Source organism: Tachyglossus aculeatus, chromosome 2 (assembly GCF_015852505.1).
Source record: "Tachyglossus aculeatus isolate mTacAcu1 chromosome 2, mTacAcu1.pri, whole genome shotgun sequence".
Taxonomy (NCBI): domain Eukaryota; kingdom Metazoa; phylum Chordata; class Mammalia; order Monotremata; family Tachyglossidae; genus Tachyglossus; species Tachyglossus aculeatus.
The window spans coordinates 86,538,415-86,557,775 of NC_052067.1; the positions used below are offsets into that span (position 1 = coordinate 86,538,415).

At 42.9% G+C, this 19,361-nt stretch overlaps 1 non-coding gene across 1 annotated transcript; it reads left to right on the forward strand.

Moving 5' to 3' along the window:
- Positions 1-18,492: 18,492 nt before the first annotated feature.
- Positions 18,493-18,630, forward strand: LOC119924771. Its single transcript, XR_005449467.1, has one exon. It is a non-coding gene; the product is annotated as a small nucleolar RNA SNORA7 (small nucleolar RNA).
- Positions 18,631-19,361: the final 731 nt, after the last annotated feature.

Sequence of the window (19,361 nt, forward strand, 5' to 3'; positions counted from 1 at the left end):
CAAATAGAGCTCTTTCTGATGGAAGATGAGATCACTGAGACAGAAAATTCACACCTGCCTTGAAACCTGCATTAATGACCAGGTTGAAGATTTGGATATGTTCAAAACCCTGTTGATCCTTTTTCAAAGGAATGGCCTTCTTCTCATGAGGAAGACCTTTCTATTCACAGCCAGGGTGATGGCTAAAGCAGAAAATCAATCAATCGTATTAAAGTGAAGCAGCAAGCAGCCTATAGAACTTTCACTGTTGTGATGCTGTGTCAGGGAACTTGACCAAATTAGGAGATACAAACTAATCCTAGAAGGCTCAGGGGAAATGTCTGTGTCTCTGAATCACTCTATTAGTCTGGGATCATTTTGTGGTTGCCTATATGATGCAAAATAAAGTAAGAATACTGGGGGCTGAAAAAGTGTCATTGATGGGAAAGAATACAGTAGTTCTTTAGAATTCAGAGGGAATTGTTTAGAGAAAGTCTCAAGAATAAGTTAATCAATCTTTCAGTCAATTGAACACTTACTGTGTACAGTGCCCTATACTAAGTGCTTAGGAGCTCACAATGCAAGAGTTGGAAGACAAATTAAAAAAAGTGAATACCACCTCTGTCTTAAAGCACTAGAAATATTATCTGATAATTTAGAGCCATTTGGTTTTTCCAGGGTGGGTGGAGCATGGGGTGTGTAAACAGACATTGAAAAGAAGGGGCTGTGCCTTCTAACAACCAAAGAATTAGTAGACAGAATAGGTTGAATACTAGGAGGGCTGCAGTCTGTTGGTTTTGGGAAGGGAGGAATTCCTGTCCTAGTAAACAATGCGAGCAAAGTGACAAAGGTAGGAGAATTGAGAGCCAGGACTATGTTATTGGGTTTTTTAGTTTCATTTTATGGTATTTATTAAGTGCTTACTATATGCCAGGCACTGTACTAAGCACAGGGGGAGATGCAAGCTAATCAGGTTGGACACAGTCCCTGTCCCACATAAGGCAAAACAAAACATGTTTTGTTTTGTTGTCTGTCTCCCTCTTCTAGACTGTGAGCCCGTTGATGGGTAGGGACCGTCTCTATATGTTGCCGACTTGTACTTCCCAAGCGCTTAGTACAGTGCTTTGCACACAGTAAGCACTCAATAAATACGATTGAATGAATGAATGAATGAATGAATGAATGAATGAATGAGACTCACAGTCTTAATCCCCAATTTTCCAGATGAGGTAACTGAGGCATAGAGAAGTTAATTGACTTGCCCAAGGTCACACAGTAAACAAGTGGATGAGCCAGGATTAGAACCCAGGTTATCTGACTCCCAGGTCCATCTCTTTCCTCTAGGCCATGCTGCTTTCTAATAATAATAAAATAATAATAATAATAATAATAATAATGGCATTTGTTAAGCACTTACTATGTGCAGAGCACTGCTCTAAGCACTGGGGGTGGATACAAGGTGATCAAGTTGTCCCACGTGGGGCTCACAGTCTTAATCCCCATTCTACAGATGAGGTAACTGAGGCTCAGAGAAGTTAAATGACTTGCCCAAGGTCACACAGCAGACATGTGGCAGAGCCAGGATTTGAACCCATGACCTCTGACTCCAAAGCCCGGGCTTTTTTCCACTGAGCCACGCTTTCTAGGCCAGAGTGTTAGACGTTTTCCAAGAGTGTTAGATTAGCTGGGGTGGAATGAAGATATAAGACACTATAGGGAATGGCAGATGAGGAAAACAGATATGTAAGGTAGGAGTTGTTTCTCTCAACCCAATACACACTATTGAAGGTGACAGTAGAAGTGGTGACTTTCACAGTCACAGAATTACAGAAATGGGAAGTGCCTTGCGAGATCTTTTTGTCTCATAATTATGTAACATAATTAAACATAATTCAAAGCCCTACTGAGAGCTCACCTCCTCCAGGAGGCCTTCCCAGACTGAGCCCCCGCCTTCCTCTCTCCCTCCTCCCCCTCCCCATCCCCCCACCTTCCTCCTTCCCCTCCCCACAGCACCTGTATATATGTATATACGTTTGTACGCATTTATTACTCTATTTTATTTGTACATATTTATTCTATTTATTTTATTTTGTTAATATGCTTTGTTTTGTTCTCTGTCTCCCCCTTCTAGACTGTGAGCACACTGTTGGGTAGGGACTGTCTCTTTATGTTGCCAACTTGTACTTCCCAAGCGCTTAGTACAGTGCTCTGCACACAGTAAGCTCTCAATAAATACGATTGAATGAATGAATGAATGTGTTCTTCGGACTTGCTGGGGTCAGAGTAAGCTCATCCTCTAGACTGTAAACTCGTTGCGGGCAGGGAGTGTGTCTGTTTATTTTTACATTGTACTCTCCCAAGTATTTAGTCCAGTGCTCTGCACACAGTAAGTGCTCATTAAATACGACTGAATGATTGAATGAAAAGGTTTGGAGAAAGGAAGGCAGGTTGCAGTTGATGTACTCAGGTCCTCTTGAAGGCCCAGGATTAAGTACTGGAAGGGCAGCAAGTAAGGTAAAACCCTCTCTGTTCTATTTCCTCTGACTTCCATGTCCATACATGGGCTTTATCATTTATTTATTTTACTTGTACATATCTATTCTATTTATTTTATTTTGTTAGTATGTTTGGTTTTGTTCGCTGTCTCCCCCTTTTAGACTGTGAGCCCACTGTTGGGTAGGGACTGTCTCTATATGTTGCCAACTTGTACTTCCCAAGCGTTTAGTACAGTGCCCTGCACACAGTAAGCACTCAATAAATATGATTGATTGATTGATTGATTAATTGATTTACCCAAGAAAAGTCTCAAGGGATAGAATTCTGAATAAGTATGGTTCCCCTGATCAATGCCTCCTGGCTAACATGGGAAGGAGTAGGAATCTCCACATGTCTGGAATCGATTATTTTCCTTTTCTCACTCTTTCCCCTTCAGAATAAGCTCTCTGTTGGTGGGGAATGAGTCTACCAACTCTGTTATATTGTTATATTGTACTTTCCCAAGCACATAGCACAGTGCTTGCTCACTGTAAGGGCTCAGTGAATACAATTGATTGACTGATTGATTTCATTTTCTGCAATTGTGGCTGCCAATATTTGGAACATTGAGAGTGAGAGTCTCACTCAGGAGGGAAGCAGCTTGGACTAGTAAAAAGACCACAGACCTGGGTTCTAATCCCAGCTCCTCCATTTACCTGTTATATGGTCTTGGGCAAGTCACTTAACTTTTTTGTGCCTCCGTTTCCTCATACATAAAAAAGAGATTCAATACCTAGTCTCCCTCCTATTTAGACCGTGAGCCTCACGTGGAACAGGAACCTATTTAGCTTGCATCTACTCCAATGTTTATAATACAGTACTTGGCACATAGTAAGCAATTAACAAATACCACAATTAATGGAAGCAGTAGTGTTCAAACAGGATCCAAGTAATAATAGGGCAGTAAGACACCTCTCTTTTTATTTTTCCCATCACTGGCCTGACCCAAAAAAGTGTGTGGGCAGGGAATATGTCTGTTTATTGTTATGGTGTACTCTCCCAATCACTTAGTACAGCACTTTGCACACAGTAACTGCTCAATAAATACAAATGACTGACTGACCTGAAGCTGTCCCCATTTCCCCCACCAGCAGTCATGCAATGGGTTCCACTGGGCACAGGGAGACCAGGAAACTGTGGGTGGTTCAGAGTAGAGATTTTTAGACTGTGAGCCCACTGTTGGGTAGGGACTGTCTCTATATGTTGCCAATTTGTACTTCCCAAGCGCTTAGTACAGTGCTCTGCACATAGTAAGCGCTCAATAAATACGATTGATGATGATTCCCCACTATTACCAAAACAACTCAAGCACATGTTCTGCTTGCAATAGTTCATACCTTTTCCTCTCTTCACATCAAGGTCTGAGCAATGCTCACCCAATTGGCAAGTGGCTAGAGAAGGTGAACAACTATATTTCCATGGACAAAGAGATTTTCTCTCTAAAATACTAGCAGTCATCAATCAATCATATTTATTGAGCATTTATTGTGTGCACAACACTGTACCAAATACTTGGGAGAATACAATATAACACAGTTTAGACACGTTCTCTGGTCACGGAAAGCTTAAAGTCTAGTCATTCAATCCATCAGTCAATCAATTGTATTTATTGAGTGCTTCCTATGTGCACAGCACTGAACTAAGTGCTCAGGAGAGTACGATACAACAGAATTAACAGACACGTTCCCTGCCCACAATAAGCTTACAGTCGAGAGAGGGAGACAGACATTAACATGAATAAATGAGTAATTTATAGTATATAATTTGAAGTCACGTGTGTAAGTCTGTTTAATGTCCAAAGGTCACAGATCCAAGTGCATAAATGACAACCCATGGTCATGGGTTCAAATCCTGGATCCACCAATTGTCAGCTGTGTGACTCTGGGCAAGTCACTTAACTTCTCTCTGCCTCAGTTACCTCAATTTTACCCTGTAAAATGGGGATTAAAACTGTGAGCCCCCCATGGGACAACCTGATCACCTTGTAACCTCCCCAGCACTTAGAACAGTGCTTTGCACATAGTAAGTGCTTAACAAATACCATCATTATTATTATCATTATTAAAGAAGGGAGAGTGAGTCAGGGAAGGCTCCTTGGAGAAGATGTGACCTTAATAATGTTTTGAAGGTGGAGAGAGTGGTGATTTGGTGTATATGGAAGGGGAGGGAGTTCCAGACCAGGGAGAGGACATGGGAAAGGGGTTGGCATTGAAATAGATGAGACTGGGGCACAGTTTGCAAACTGGAGCTAAAGGAGTGGAGTATGTGTCCTGGGTTGTAGTAGGAGATCAGTGAGGTGAGGTAAGATGGGGCTAGCTGATTGAGTGTTTTAAAGCCAATAGTAAGGTATTTCTGTTGATGTAGAGATGGAAGGCAGCCATTGGAGGTCCTTGATGAGTATAGAAACAGGAGGCAGGAAGATCAGTGAGGAGGCAGATGCAGTAGTCAAGGCAGGATAGGATGGTAGCTGTTTGGATAGAGACAAAAGGACAGATTTTAGCAATGTTATGAGGGTGGAACTGACAGTATTTGGTGACAGATTGAGTATGTGATTGGAATGAGAGAGCTGAATCAAGGACAATGCCAAGGTTAGAGACTTGTGAGATAGGGAGAATAGCGATGTTGTCTACAGTAATTGGAAAGACAGAGGAGGAAAAGGTTTGGGTCAGAAGATAAGGAGTTCAGTTTTAAACATGGATGTCACTCAAGGATGCAGTTTCATTACTGGCAGTGTCATTTTTGACATCACTATCACTCAGGGCTCCACATCCTCTCCTTAGAAATAGGGCTTTGGAAATCCTTGCTTCTGGGGTCCTCTTGGGCCCAAGAATAGAACGGATTGTACACTCCTAAGGATAGGAATCCTGTCTACCAAATCTACTGTATGGACTCTCCCAAGTGCTTAGTATAGTGCTCTGCACACATTAAGTGCTTAATAAATACCATTGATTGAGGTACATGACCGTTGATGTGTTGGTCCAACACAGTCAATAACTCAGGCGCACTTCTTCTTTTCATTCATTCATTCATTCATTCACTCAATCAGATTTATTGAGCACTTACTGTGTGCAGAGCACTGTATTAAGCAATTGGGAAAGTACAATACATCAATAGAGACAGTCCCTGCCCACAAAGAGCTCACAGTCTAGGGGGTAGGGGGGAGACAGACATCAATACAAGTAAACAGGCATCAATATAAATAAATAAAATACAGATATATACTTAAGTGCTGTGGGTTGGGGAGAGGGGGGAAGAGCAAAGGGAGTGAGTCAGGGTGACACAGAAGGGAGTGGGAAATGAGGAAAAGTAGGACTTAGTCTGGGAAGTCTCCCTGGGAGTTTGGGAAGGCCTCTTGGAGGAGATTCATTCATTCATTCAATCATATTTATTGAGCGCTTACTGTGCACAGAGCACTGTACTAGGCGCCTGGGAAGTACAAGTTAGCAACATATATAGATGGTCCCTACCAACAACAGGCTTACAGTCTAGAAGGGGAAGAAAGACAACAAAACAAAACATATTAACAAAATAAAATAAATAGAATAGAAAATATATACAAGTAAAATAAATAGAGTAATACATCTGTACAAACATATATACAGGTGCTGTGGGGAGGGGAAGGAGGTAGGGTGGTGGGGATGGGGAGGAGGAGAGGAAAAAGGGGGCTCCTGGAGGAGGTGAGCTCTCAGTAGAGTTTTGAAGGGAGGAAGAGAGCTAGCTTGGCTGATTTGCGGAGGAAGGGCATTCCAGGCCAGGGGGAGGACGTGGGCCAGGGATCGACAGCAGGACAGGCAAGAATGAGATATGGTGAGGAGGTTAGTGGCAGAGGAGCGGAGGGTGCGGGCTGGGCTGTAGAAGGAGAGAAGTGTGGTGAGGTAGGAGAGGGCAAGGTGATGGAGAGCCTTGAACCCGAGAGTGAGGAGTTTTTGCTTGATGCATAGGTTGACTGGCAGCCACTGGAGATTTTTGAGGAGGGGAGTAACATGCCCAGAGCGTTTCTGCACAAAGATGATCTGGACAGCAGCGTGAAGTATAAACTGAAGTGGGGAGAGACAGGAGGATGAGAGATTAGAGAGGAGTCTGATGCAGTAATCCAGTCGGGATAGGATGAGAGATGCACCTCCCTTCCCTTCATCTCTTCTGTTTCCAACCATCAACCTCTCCTCACTGGGACCCTCCCTTCAATCAACTCAAATCAATTGATTGATTAATCAAGCAATGCACTAATCAATCCCTTAATATTTTTTATTAATCTCAATCCACCTACCCAGAATTCAGTGAATTCTGAAAAATAGATGGCAACAGAGTCCTGAGAAGCCATTGTATAGTGAATCGAAAGGATATAACACAAGTGAGAATGGCACAATAAAAACTCTAAAGACATAAGGAAGCCAAGCTTTAAGCATTGAGATAGAACAGTGCACTACTGGGAGATCATTGTAGCGTACAGAACAGTTTGTCATTCAGCAGTCATGGGAAGGGTTGCACTCCTTGATCTAGAGGGCTACCAAGAGACAAGATCAAAAACGGACAAGCCCATTAAACCGTCTCTTTTAAAGTGTAGAGTGGCAGAATGTGTTTGTCACAGATTGGTCTTTTCAACTATATTCACACAGAGGGATAGGATTTTAACATAGAAGATAACATCATAGAATACAAGGGGCAGCTCTAGCCCTCTAGACTGTAAGCTCATTTGGGGCAGGGAATGTGTCTGTTTATTGTTGTATTGTATTCCCCCAAGTCTCTACTACAGTGTTCTGCACACAGTAAGCACTCAAAAAATATGACTGACTGACTGGCTGATTAGATGCCAGTCAGCACTGATGCTCCCTATAAAACCTCATGGGACACTCATTCAAAGAAGCATTCCCCTTTAAGACTGGTTCCTTATTTAATTCCCTAGTAAGGAAGTTTGCGGGGGTGGGGGGGAAGGCCCAATGTGAGGCTTGAAGATGAATGTGCTTCAAAGGGAAAATTCCTTTTGTCATGTTAACTGATCTTTAGACCAAATGAAATATTTGAACAAGCTGATTGCAGAACTCCACCCAGGATTTCAGGAATCCTGCAGACCTGGCAGGATGGGTGTGGGTGGTTTAAACAAAGGAAATCTGTACTCAAGTTTTAGTTCATGTAGTAATATCGTCCTTGGGCATTCTAGTCCCTCAGAGGTAATAAATGAAGGTCACATAATGCCCATCAGAAAGTAGAAAGAGCAAAGCCACAAACAGCACGCAGTCACTGAACTTTCTAACGTTTTTCCAGTTTGTATCAAAGAACCCAGTTAGTGTTAGCTTCCCTTTAATGTAGCTCTTTATGGTTAAGTAATTCAATGTTTGAACTACCAACGTTTGGTAGCCTCATTGTGCTATGTGAGCATGATTAATTGTACTGAATTCAAGTTAGTGACATTAGCAAGCTGCGTGTTTTCCTATGGGGTTCACTGCTAATGAACTGGAACAATGCCTAATTGGATTTGGCCTAGTTAAACCAAAAAAGCCAGATTTCACCTGTGTTATTTTTTCCAAGTTTCTGCAAATATCCAGAAGGATTAGAATTGTTATGACGAATTTGGAAGAAAGTTGAAAGAAAACGTATTTCAGTAGTGCCCAAAGTATCAAATATTCTAAGGGAGGAGCCAACATATGAACTCTAAAAATACCACCAGGGTTTTGATTTTGTGAAGTCACATTTCAAGGTAGCCCTTTTCTGAAACTGAGTGCTTGCTATAGTTAACGCTTCTTACATTCGCCTGCCACTTTCACATAAAAACGGGCATCCAGGGGCTTCTTGGTGCCATATTCAATGAGGTCTTAGGGTTAGTACATTAGAAACCTGCTGATCCCTAGACAGAAAGCTCCTTTTGGGAAGGAATCATGTCTACCACTGTACTGTAGTCTCCCAAATGCTTAGTACAGTAAGTGCTCAATAAGTACCATTGATCGACTGATGATGAATTAACTGGTTGGTGAGGGGATGGGGGAAGCACAGTCACACAGAACACTGTCAGTGTTTACACACTTAGACACATGTACTGCAATGATTAAGAGAGTAAGAAAAAACTAGAAAAGCAATTCTGCAGTCATAGAAAACATGGGATTTATATAGTCATATTAGAAATAAGTGACTTGGTCCAGTCTAAAGCAGACAACGCAAGATATAGCCCAAACCTATCTCTCTGCTTTACTAACACCATATAGAAATTTATGATTCTAGCCATCCAAAATGTGATTTTCATCACAGTATTAGTTGACTATTTCCTATGTACAGATAGACGAGATCAAGGTACAGTGAGAAGGTTAGCATTAGAGGAATGAAGTGTGCGTTCACACGTCTTTCTTTAAAAAAGATTTCTCATCATATAACAGTTTGGATAGACTACTATTTTTTAATCATTTTTGGAAGTGCATTTTTTCATCAAAATAAGATAGAGAAACCAGTAAAGGAATGCATAGTCAATCATACCTTAAAACTGCATGAAACAATTTGTGATCCCATCTTCTTCACATATCCCAAGGGAGCTATTTCTTTTTGCAGAACAAAAGCAATAAAATGTGTTTTCTGACATTCAGAATCCCTTGGAGATTACTGGATCTGAGTTTCAATTCAACTCTTCTGTTTTTGTTCATTTTGCTGAAAACCAGCTTTGTCATTCTCACTGAAAAGAAAAAGTTAATAAAAGTTCCATGGACAACAAGACACTCTTGAAAAATAGTGTTTGGATGGGTGAAGGCCAGAGGAATCTGAAACACACAGATTGAATTTCCCATAAAGTTTACTTGCATCTATAAAGCCAGGAGAAATGTATTAGAAGTTCTGGTGTGTTTGAAAACAGGTTTTTGAATTGCTGACCACAAATCATATAGTAAGTCTGCCTGACTGGTTTTTGTTTCCATTCATGGCAACCCAGGTAAGTGTAAGTGTCGTCCAAATTTATCTCCTTTAGCATAAAACCAAATTAGTCATCTCTCTCTCTCCCTATCTGGAGAACATAAGTGAACTAGTCTGAAAGGAAAATGTGTTGGATAATGTGGTATTACAATGGCTCAGTGCTTCCTGGTATCAGTCAATCAATAAATGGCATTTATTGAGTATTTACTGTGTGCAGAGCACTGCATTAAGACCTTGGGAGAGTACAATACAAGAGTTGGTAGACACATTCCCTGCCCACAGGGTGCACATAATCTAGAGGGGGAGATAAACATTAATATTCATTCATTCAATCGTGTTCATTGAGCACTTACTGTGTGCAGAGCACTGTACTAAGCACTTGGGAAGTACAAGTCGGCAACATATAGAGATGGTCCCTACCCAACAGCAGGCTCACAGTCTATAGATTATGTACATGGGTGCTGTGGGTTAAGGGTGGTGCTTATATCAAGATGGTATGAGTTTGTCTTTCTTGCAGATATTCGATGATCAGTGAAGCAACAAAAGGAAATTCAAGAAAGGCAAGAGACTCAGCCTTTGTAGGTTTTAAGCCACACAGAGCACGGGCTTTGGAGTCAGAGGTCATGGGTTCAAATCCCAGCTCGGCCAATTGTCAGCTGTGTGACTTTAGGCAAGTCACTTAACTTCTCTGGGCCTCAGTTACCTCATCTGTAAAATGGGGATTAAGACTGTGAGCCCCCCATGGGACTGCCTGATCACCTTGTAACCTCCCCAGCGCTTAGAACAGTGCTTTGCATATAGTAAGCGCTTAATAAATTCCAACATTATTATTATTATTATTTAAGATGACCAATACTCAATTTTTGCTTTTGAAGTAGGTTGGGCCAGATGTCCCTCTCAGAGGAACTCAATTATGTGGCGGAAGTGGTTGGTCACCCTCTAGACTTTTAAGCTCCTTGTGAGCAGGGAATTTATCTACCAACTCTGTTAAATTATACTCTCCCAAGTGCTGAGTACGGTGCCCTGCACACAGTAAGCACTCAGTAAATTCCATTAATTGATTGATTTACTGCTGCTTCGGAGTCTGCTGATGATCCAGCGTCACCCAGAAGTGGCCAAATGGAGTCACGAAAGCAGTTAGGAGCTGCCTTGTTTCACAAGAAAGACAAGCTTTTCCTGCCTCTTCCAACCCCTTTGATCCCATCCAGGCACTGGAGGCAGGGGATGTTCAGCAGTTTCACAAAACTGACAAGCGGCCACAGGGCTAAAATGATTGGTCCCTTTTCCCTCCTACAGATCCAAATGTTGGAGACTGAAGAGCAGCTCTCCGTAGAAAAAAGGCTTTTTTCAGACAAATTCCTATAACTTCAGGTTAGCCATCTTTCAAAAATTTCCTCAGTAGGGTGGCCATCCATGACCCAGGAGAATATAAGACATCTTTTTGCTGTCCACCCACTCTTCATGTACTGTCTTTGAATTTTTTCAATTGTAAATAATCTTATTTTAAAGTGCTCACGACTCCCATTCACTCAGGAAACGATATCTTGTTTATTTTCGTAATAGCCCTTTTTTGCATAATTTTTGCAAACCAAAAATAGGGGAGGGGCTATTACGTGGGGTCACATGAGACTTAAGGGGATCAGGAGAAAAATCAATGAACCAATCAATCAATCATTTATTGAGAGCTTTACTGTGTGCAGAGCACTGCTCTAAGTGTTTGGGAGAGTACAATATAATCAATCAATGGTATTTATTGAGTACTTACCATGTACAGAGCACTGTACTAAGTGTTTAGAAGAGTATGATACAAAACAATTTGCAGAGGTGTTCCCTACCCATATTGAGCACCCACAGGAGCTTGCAGTCTAGGGGATATGAGAGGATAAAAAAAATGGGAGGAGAAGGAAGAAGGTAAGAGGGCACTTGAGACTGAATTTCTTGGGATCTCCCATGATCTGCATACAATTAGACTCTCAGTGATTAATTCCCCTTCCTACCTCTGCTGCTGTTGTCTGTATTTCCATCCTTTTTCTCCTCTTCACCCATCCCTTGGCAGTCTTGATGAATGAACTATCCTACTTTGTCCTTTTCCCACCCATTTGCTCCTCTCACCTGCCCTTGTCAGTAGCTATCATTGCTTATAATAACATGGTAAGAAAATAACACCATCTTTATTTTCTCAGTTCTCTTTTCCCTTGGGAGGCTGACATTGGTGGGGGAGAAGGGAAAGGAGAAGGGCCTCACACTGTACTTTTCAGTGTCTGGTGGAGGGTCATTCAGAGGGACCCTGGACCTAGCTGATTGGAGAACCAAGGTGTCCCAGCCTTTAACTCCAGGCTCTGAGGCTAACTTGGGTATGTGGTGCTGACTACGGCCAGCTCCGGGCTGGCTCTGGGCTAGTGCTGAGCCCCAGAGAACTCATTTGTCTGGTGATACACGGAACGTATCCCATCACACCTCCCCCCGCCCTCCTTAGCCACCACTCCCCCAATGCCCAACTGTCTCCCTATGTAGGAAGGTGAGGCTGGGAAAGACTGGTGGGAATTGGGGAGGGGGCGGAGGATGTCTCCCCTTCTAGACTGTGTCCCCTGATCTCCATCCCCTTGTCTCTTCCTGCTTTAGTCTATACTTCACTTTGCTGCCCAGATTATGTTTCTACAGAAATGCCCTGGGATGTCACTCCCCTCCTAAAAGATCTCCAGTGGTTGCCTATCAACCTTCACATGAAGCAAAAACTCCTCACTATTGGCTTCAAAGCTCTCTATCACCTTGCCCCCTCCTACCTCCCATCCCTTCTCTACTTCTACAGCCCAGCCCACACACTCCACTCTTCTGCCGCCAACCTCCTCACTGTGCCTCATTTTTGCCTGTCCCACCATCGACCCCTGGCCCACGTCCTTCCCCTGGCCTGAAATGCCCTCCCTCCACACATCTGCCTAACTCTCTCTCTTCCTCCCTTCAAAGCCCTACTGAGAGCTCCAGGAGGCCTTCCCAGACGGAGCCCCCTCTTTATCCTCTGCTCCTCTTCCCCTCCCCATCGCCCCACTCCCTCTGTCTACCCTACCCCCTTTCCCTTCCCACAACATGTGTGTTTATTTGTACATATTTATTACTCTATTTTATTAATGATGTGTATATATCTATAATTCTATTTATTCTGATGGTATTGACACCTGTTTACTTGTTTTGTTTTGCCGTCTGTCTCCCCCTTCTAGACTGTGAGCCCATTGTTGGGTAGGGACTGTCCCTATATGTTGTCGAATTATACTTTCCAAGCACTTAGTACAGTGCACACAGTAAGTGCTCAGTAAATGCAATTTAATGAATGACTCTAAGTTCCTTGTGGGCAGAGAACATGTCTACCAACTCTGTTATACTGTTTTCACCCAATTGCTTTTTACAGTGCTCTGCATACAGTAAGCACTCAATACATTTGATTGATTGCTTGTTTGAGTGATTGAAGGGGAAAGAGAGGAGGGATATGCGGCAGGCCATCTGGAGACAACCTGCTGGGCAGACTCCACTGCAGTCAGCTCTCCTCTGGAATTGCCAGTGGAGAGGGTGAGGGTCTGGGGCTCCCTGGCAGGAGTATCCTTCATCCTGAGTCACCTCGCAACCCAGAGGTGGGACATTCTGTGTCTATCAGTCAGTCAATCATATTTATTGAGCACTTACTGTGTGTAGAGCACTGTACTAAAAACTTACTTAGGATAAGTGTTTGGAGTAATGTGGTAGCAGTTTGGAAGGAGAGGAAAGGGCAGATTTTAGGATGTTATGAAGGAGAACCAATAGGATTTAGAGACAGATTGAATGTGTGAGTTGAATTAGAGAGATGAGTTGAGGATAATGCCAAGGTTATACAGACTTGTAAGACAGGAAAGATGGTGGTGTCATCTATAGTGATGGAAAAATCACAAAGAGGACAGGGGTCGGGTGGGAAGATAAGGAGTTCTGTTTTGGACATTTTAAATTTGAGGTGTCAGAGGGACATCTAAGTAGAAATGTCTTGAAGGCAGGAACAAATGAGACTGCAGAGAGGGAGAGAGAGATCAGGGCTGGAGATATAGATTTGAGAATCATCAGCATGAAAGTGGTAGTTGAAATCATGAGAGGGAATGAGTTTTTCAAGGGAGTGGGTATAGATGGAGAATAGAAGGGGACCCAGAACTGAACCTTGAGGGATTCCCACAGATAGGGGGTGGGAAGCAGAGGAGGAGCCTGTGGAAGAGACTGCAAATGAGTGGCCACAGAATTAGGAGCAGAACCAGAAGAGGAAAGTGGAGAGGACAGGAGAGCATAGAACCACGTGTTGATCTGCAGGTGCTGGCAGGTGTGTCTGGCTAAAATGGCTTGATCAGTTTATGGGCTTGTCCAGCTGCAGGACTGATCCTCTGTGCAGCCCTCCAGACCCAAATGTTGGTAAACCAGAACCATTTCAGAATGGCTCTGCCGTTTAAAATCACTAGTATTGAACTGTGAACTCCTTAATGGGAGGTATCATGTCTACTAATTCTATCGTAATAATAATTAATAATTTTAGTATTTGTTAAGCGCTTACTATGTTCCAAGCACTGGAATAGGTACAAGATAATTGGGTTAGACAAAAATCCCTGTCCCACATAGGGCTCACAGTCTTAATCCCCATTTGACAGATGAGGTAACTGAGGCACAGAGACTTTAAGTGATTTGCCTAAGGTCACACAGCAGACAATTGGAAGAGTGAGTATTAGAATCCAGGTCCTTCTGACTCCCGGGCCCATGCTCTTCCACTAGGCCATGCTGCTTCCTCATGCTCTCCCCAGGTACTAAAAACAGTGCTCTGCATAGAGTAGACATTCAATGAATATGAATACTATTGATTGATTTATTGAAGAATTTATTTTTGAGGTGAAAGCGGGAGAAAGAGAGAATCAGAGAGAAAGAGATTGAGGGAAAGAATCAGAGAGAGACAGAGGTGGGGGGAGAAAAAGAGAGGGAGAGAAGGAGAATTCTTGGTTGGAATCTGATCTGAGCTGTTCAGCTTTTCCTCTAATAAGATTCCACTGGCAACACCGTGGAACTCTGTGACAGGAAACCATTTTAACTTATTGTAGTGTGGCATCACTGAGTTCCTAAGACAGAAATAACTCTAACACCCATTTGGCCAATTATGTCAGCCTGAACACATTATAAATAGGACTGAAACATTCTCATCCTGCTGGGAAACTAGACAGGTGTTGCCACTGAAAATGATGAAAGGAGCCATGTGCCGTGTTCACCTGGCTGAGTCCAAACATCTGGGAACTCAGTTTATCTTGGAGTAGCCACCTAAGCCCTAAGCCCATTTCTGAATTCCTCATGACAGGCACCTTGTTCTATCTTGGCTGATCCAAGCAGCGTAGCTCAGTGGAAAGAGCACGGGCTTTGGAGTCAGAGGTCATGGGTTCGAATCCCGGCTCCACCAATTGTCAGCTGTGTGACTTTGGGCAAGTCACTTAACTTCTCTGTGCCTCAGTTACCTCATCTGTAAAATGGGGATTAAGACTGTGAGCCCCACGTGGGACAACCTGATCACCTTGTAACCTCCCCAGTGCTTAGAACAGTGCTTTGCACATAGTAAGCGCTTAATAAATGCCATCATTATTATTATTATTATTTCTAGATTTCTAAGCTGGGACCTGGCTGTTTCAGCAGCTCTCTCTGGTGCATAAGCAAATAATATCATTCAGAATATAAAACTTAAATAATTTTCGTATATGCAACGTAAAAGAGAAATCCATTTCTTCTGTGGTTATTATTTTCTGAGTGTTTCAGAGTGTAGGTTTTCGCAGGCCTTAAATATATGCATTTGGCTGTAAACAAAATGCAAAAAAAGAGACCATATGGTTATGAATCCAATGATAATTATTCATGGTCTTATTCCCAGTATCCTGAGGTGTCCTTCTGTCAGAAGGTAGCTAGCCAACGCCCTGGATGGCAGCTGGAAGCCACAGATGGTCAAGCACAGACTTCCGGTACTGTACCAAAGACCCAACCACCCTCAGGCTCCCCTGAGAAGTAGAGATAGACTTCTGGTCCCAAAAATTCTGGGAGATGGGTTGGCTCCTGGTTCAGATGCATTGAACCCTACCCCGAATCACTCACTAGACTGTAAACTCTTCGAGGGCAAGGATCATGCCTACCAACTCTTCTGTGGTCATCCAAGCACTTAATATGGAACTCTGCCTAGAGTAAGCGCTCAAAAAATATCACTGATTGATTGATTGTTTCATGGGCTCCTAGGGCCTCTAAGTTCTGAGCCTCTTCATTAAATTGTGAGCTATTCAAGGGTAAGGGCAGGTCTCTCATTTCTGTGGTTGTTCCCAAGCATTTAGTACAGTGCTCTGCTCAGAGGAGGTGCTCAGCATAGTATGCTGCACTCATGAGGCATCAGTGTTCTCTCTACTGTAGGTGTTCATCACAGTGCTCTGCCTACCATATATCCTACTGAGTGATTGAGAACTAACTTAGAGCTTGCGTGTCTTTCCTGGAGGACCTGAGGACAAAAGTTAATCTGGGTTGGGTCCAAACCCTAATAATACAGTCACCAGATGGGGACAAGTGGAGGAGCTGGGAATAGGACTCAGGTCCTATTACTACTCTGAGCTAGTGGGAAGCTAAATGGCACGATGAAATGAGAATATTAGAGCCCTTTTTGTGGAGGGAGAGAATGAAGAATCAAAATAACTGCCTAATAGATGTGGTGATTCTGCTACATATAGTTTGAATTTGAGAACTCCTAGTCAGTCAATCGTATTTATTGAGTGCTTCCTATGTGCACAGCACTGTACTAAGCGCTTGGGAAAGTACAATGTAACAGTAAACAGACACATCCTCTGCCCACTATGAGCTTATAGTCTAGAGGGGGAGAATACCTTTCAGGTTGTCACTGATCACTGTATTATATGACTTTCCCCCATCTAGATTGAGACCTCCCTGTGGGAAGGGATCAAGTCTACCAGCTCTATTGTATTGTACTTACAAGCACCTAGTAGAATGCTCTGCACACAGTAAGCATTCAATAAATGCCCTGATTGATTGATTCATTGATCAGATGGAAGTCCTTGGGGACTACCCCCCAACCCCCACCCCGGACAGATTCAGACCCAGTTCCCAACCCCTCCTTTCCTTGGTCTCCAATTTGATCCACATTTATAGTTTCATTTCAGGCCTCACTTAATAGTTTCATTTCAGGCCTCATTCAATCTCCAGGAGAAAATCTATTTTATGCATTTGATTCAATTCTATACTGCTCGGGGGGACTTTTTCCAAGGAAAGTGTTTTTTGGCAAGTGACAAGTGAAAACCCAACCCACCCATCTGTATTCTACGTTTCACTCTGCAGGCTTATTATCAAGAAGGATATTTCAACTTCATAATGATGTTCAAGCACAGGCATATAAGTGAATAATCCTGTCAATAGCAATAAATTGGCAGCTGAGGACTTCCTTTGTGGAGTGAAGCTTCAGAAAAGCAGCATGGCATACTGGATTAGAGCACAGGCCTGGGAGTCAGAAGGTCAGAGGTTCTAATCCCAGCTCCACCACTTGCATGCTGTGTGACCTTGGGCAAGTCATTTCACTTCTCTGTGCCTCAGTTACCTCATCTGAAAAATGGAAATTGAGATCGTGAGCCCGATAAGGGACAGGGACTGTGTCCTACTCGAATTGCTCGTATCCACCCCATTACTTTGCAAAGTGCCTGGCACATAGTAATTATTATTATTATTATTATTAAGGAGTCTGAAGGACCAGAAAAACTGGGTTCTGAGCCCCAATTTTTTTATGATATTTGTTAAGCACTTACTGTGTTCCAGGAACTGTACCAAGAGCTGGGGTAAATGCAAGATAATCAGATTGGCTATAGTCTCTGTCCCACATGAGGTTCACAGTCTTAATCCCCATTTTACAGACGAGGTAGCTGAGGCACAGAGAGGTTCGTTCATTCATTCATTCATTCAATCGTATTTATTGAGCGCTTACTGTGTGCAGAGCACTGTACTAAGCACTTGGGAAGTACAAGTTGGCAACATATAGAGACGGTCCCTACCCAACAACGAGCTCACAGTCTAGAAGGGAGAGACAGACAACAAAACAAAACATATTAACAAAATAAAATAAATAGAATAGTAAATATGTACAAGTAAAATAAATAGAGTAATAAATATGTACAAACATATATACGGGTGCTGTGGGGAGGGGAAGGAGGTAAGGCAGGGGGGATGCGGATGGGGAGGATGGGGAAAGGATGGAGAGGTTAAGTGACTTCTCACAGCCACACAGCAGACAAGTGGCCAAGCTGGGATTAGAATCCAGGTCCTCTGATTCCTAGGCCCGTTATCTTTCCACTAGGCAAAACTGCTTCTCTATCTCTTGCTACTGACTTTCTGTGAGTCCTTGGGAAAGTCACTTAACTTCCCTAGGTCTTCGTTTCTCCACCTGTGAAACGGAGGTAATGATCCCCAACAGTGGAGGGAGATTCAGAGAGACCAGGGGAAAGGATACTTTCAAATTCCTATGAGAATACAATTTTCCTTCTTTACCATATTGGACTAATACAAGAAAGTAGTCCTATCCCCAGAGCAGTGACTATAAGCGAAATTGATCTTCCATATTACTTTATCAAAATTTCCCATTCTTCAGTTTCCTCTGCTTTTTTAAAGAGAGTAAGAAAGTGGAACCCAAAATGTGTGAAGGGAATCCAAAAGTCTGAGGCTTTGGTGCAAATTATGAAAGCAACTAAATACTCCCGATCCTAATCAGACTTTTATTTGAATTTTCTTAATGATCCAATTACCTTCATGTTCAAGTAAGTTGTTAATTTGAACAGGCAGAGGAGCTTGTGATTTTTTGAGAGTGGAGAGCCAAATTGGAGAGCAGAGGGTTTGTATGTCAGTACCAGGTGCAGGAATCAACACCAAACTCAGCATTTTTAAGGGAAAATCCCATGTGATCATTCACGCCCCTAATCCAACTTCCTGAGTGGGAAACATTGTTCTAGTTTTTTTTTATCGTATTTGTTAAGCGCTTACTATGGCCCAGGCACTGTACTAAGCACTGGGTAGATACAAAATACCCTCTCAGGGTTGCACCTGGAGAGTTTCCAGTACTCTACTAGTCTCGACTATGGGAGGGAGAGTCAAGCAGAGGCATACCCCTTCCATTCCTAGCTTGGCCAGTGACTAGTGAGTGGAAGGCAATCTGCTACATTGTGCTGGGCAGCAGTGGCATGGGAGAGAGTTGAGGGTTGAGACTCAGGTTTACTATGCAAAAGGAGGCAGTGGTAAACCACTTCTGTATTTTAGCCAAGAAAACACTCTGGATCCACTACCAGAACCATTGCAGATGGAGGTGGGGCATTCTGGGAGAGATGTGTCCATGGTGCCGCTAGGGTCAGAGATGACTCGAAAGCATAAGACAAGACAAGACAAGATATGAAATAATTTGAATGGACAGAGTTCATGTTCCTCATGGGACTCACAGTCTTAAATCCCCATTTTACAGGGGAGGTAACTGAGGCCCAGAAAAGTTAAGTGACTTTCCCGAGGTCACAGAGCAGAAAAGTGGCGGAGCCAAAAATAAACTCCAACTCTTCCTGTATCCCAGTCCTGGGCTTTATCTACTAGGCTTTGTTGAACCCAACTGATTTCTGAACCATATCATTTTTCATAGAATCTGGAGGTTGAAAGACCTTATTATCTCCATCTTGCAGATGGGGAAACCAAAGCAAAGAGAAGTTAAGTGAGATGCTCCATGACTCCCAACTTTGCCACTGCCCTGGAGACAGATGCTCTGGAAAAATCCATTTTTCCTTTCATCGTGCCAACAGAACTGTATGGAATAGAAGCCCACTGACCCCTCTGAAGCCTGGTGGGCTGCTGAGGACCAAGTCTTCAGTCTCCTCTGGGGAATCCATGTCACTTTCTAAATCGATTTCCCTTTC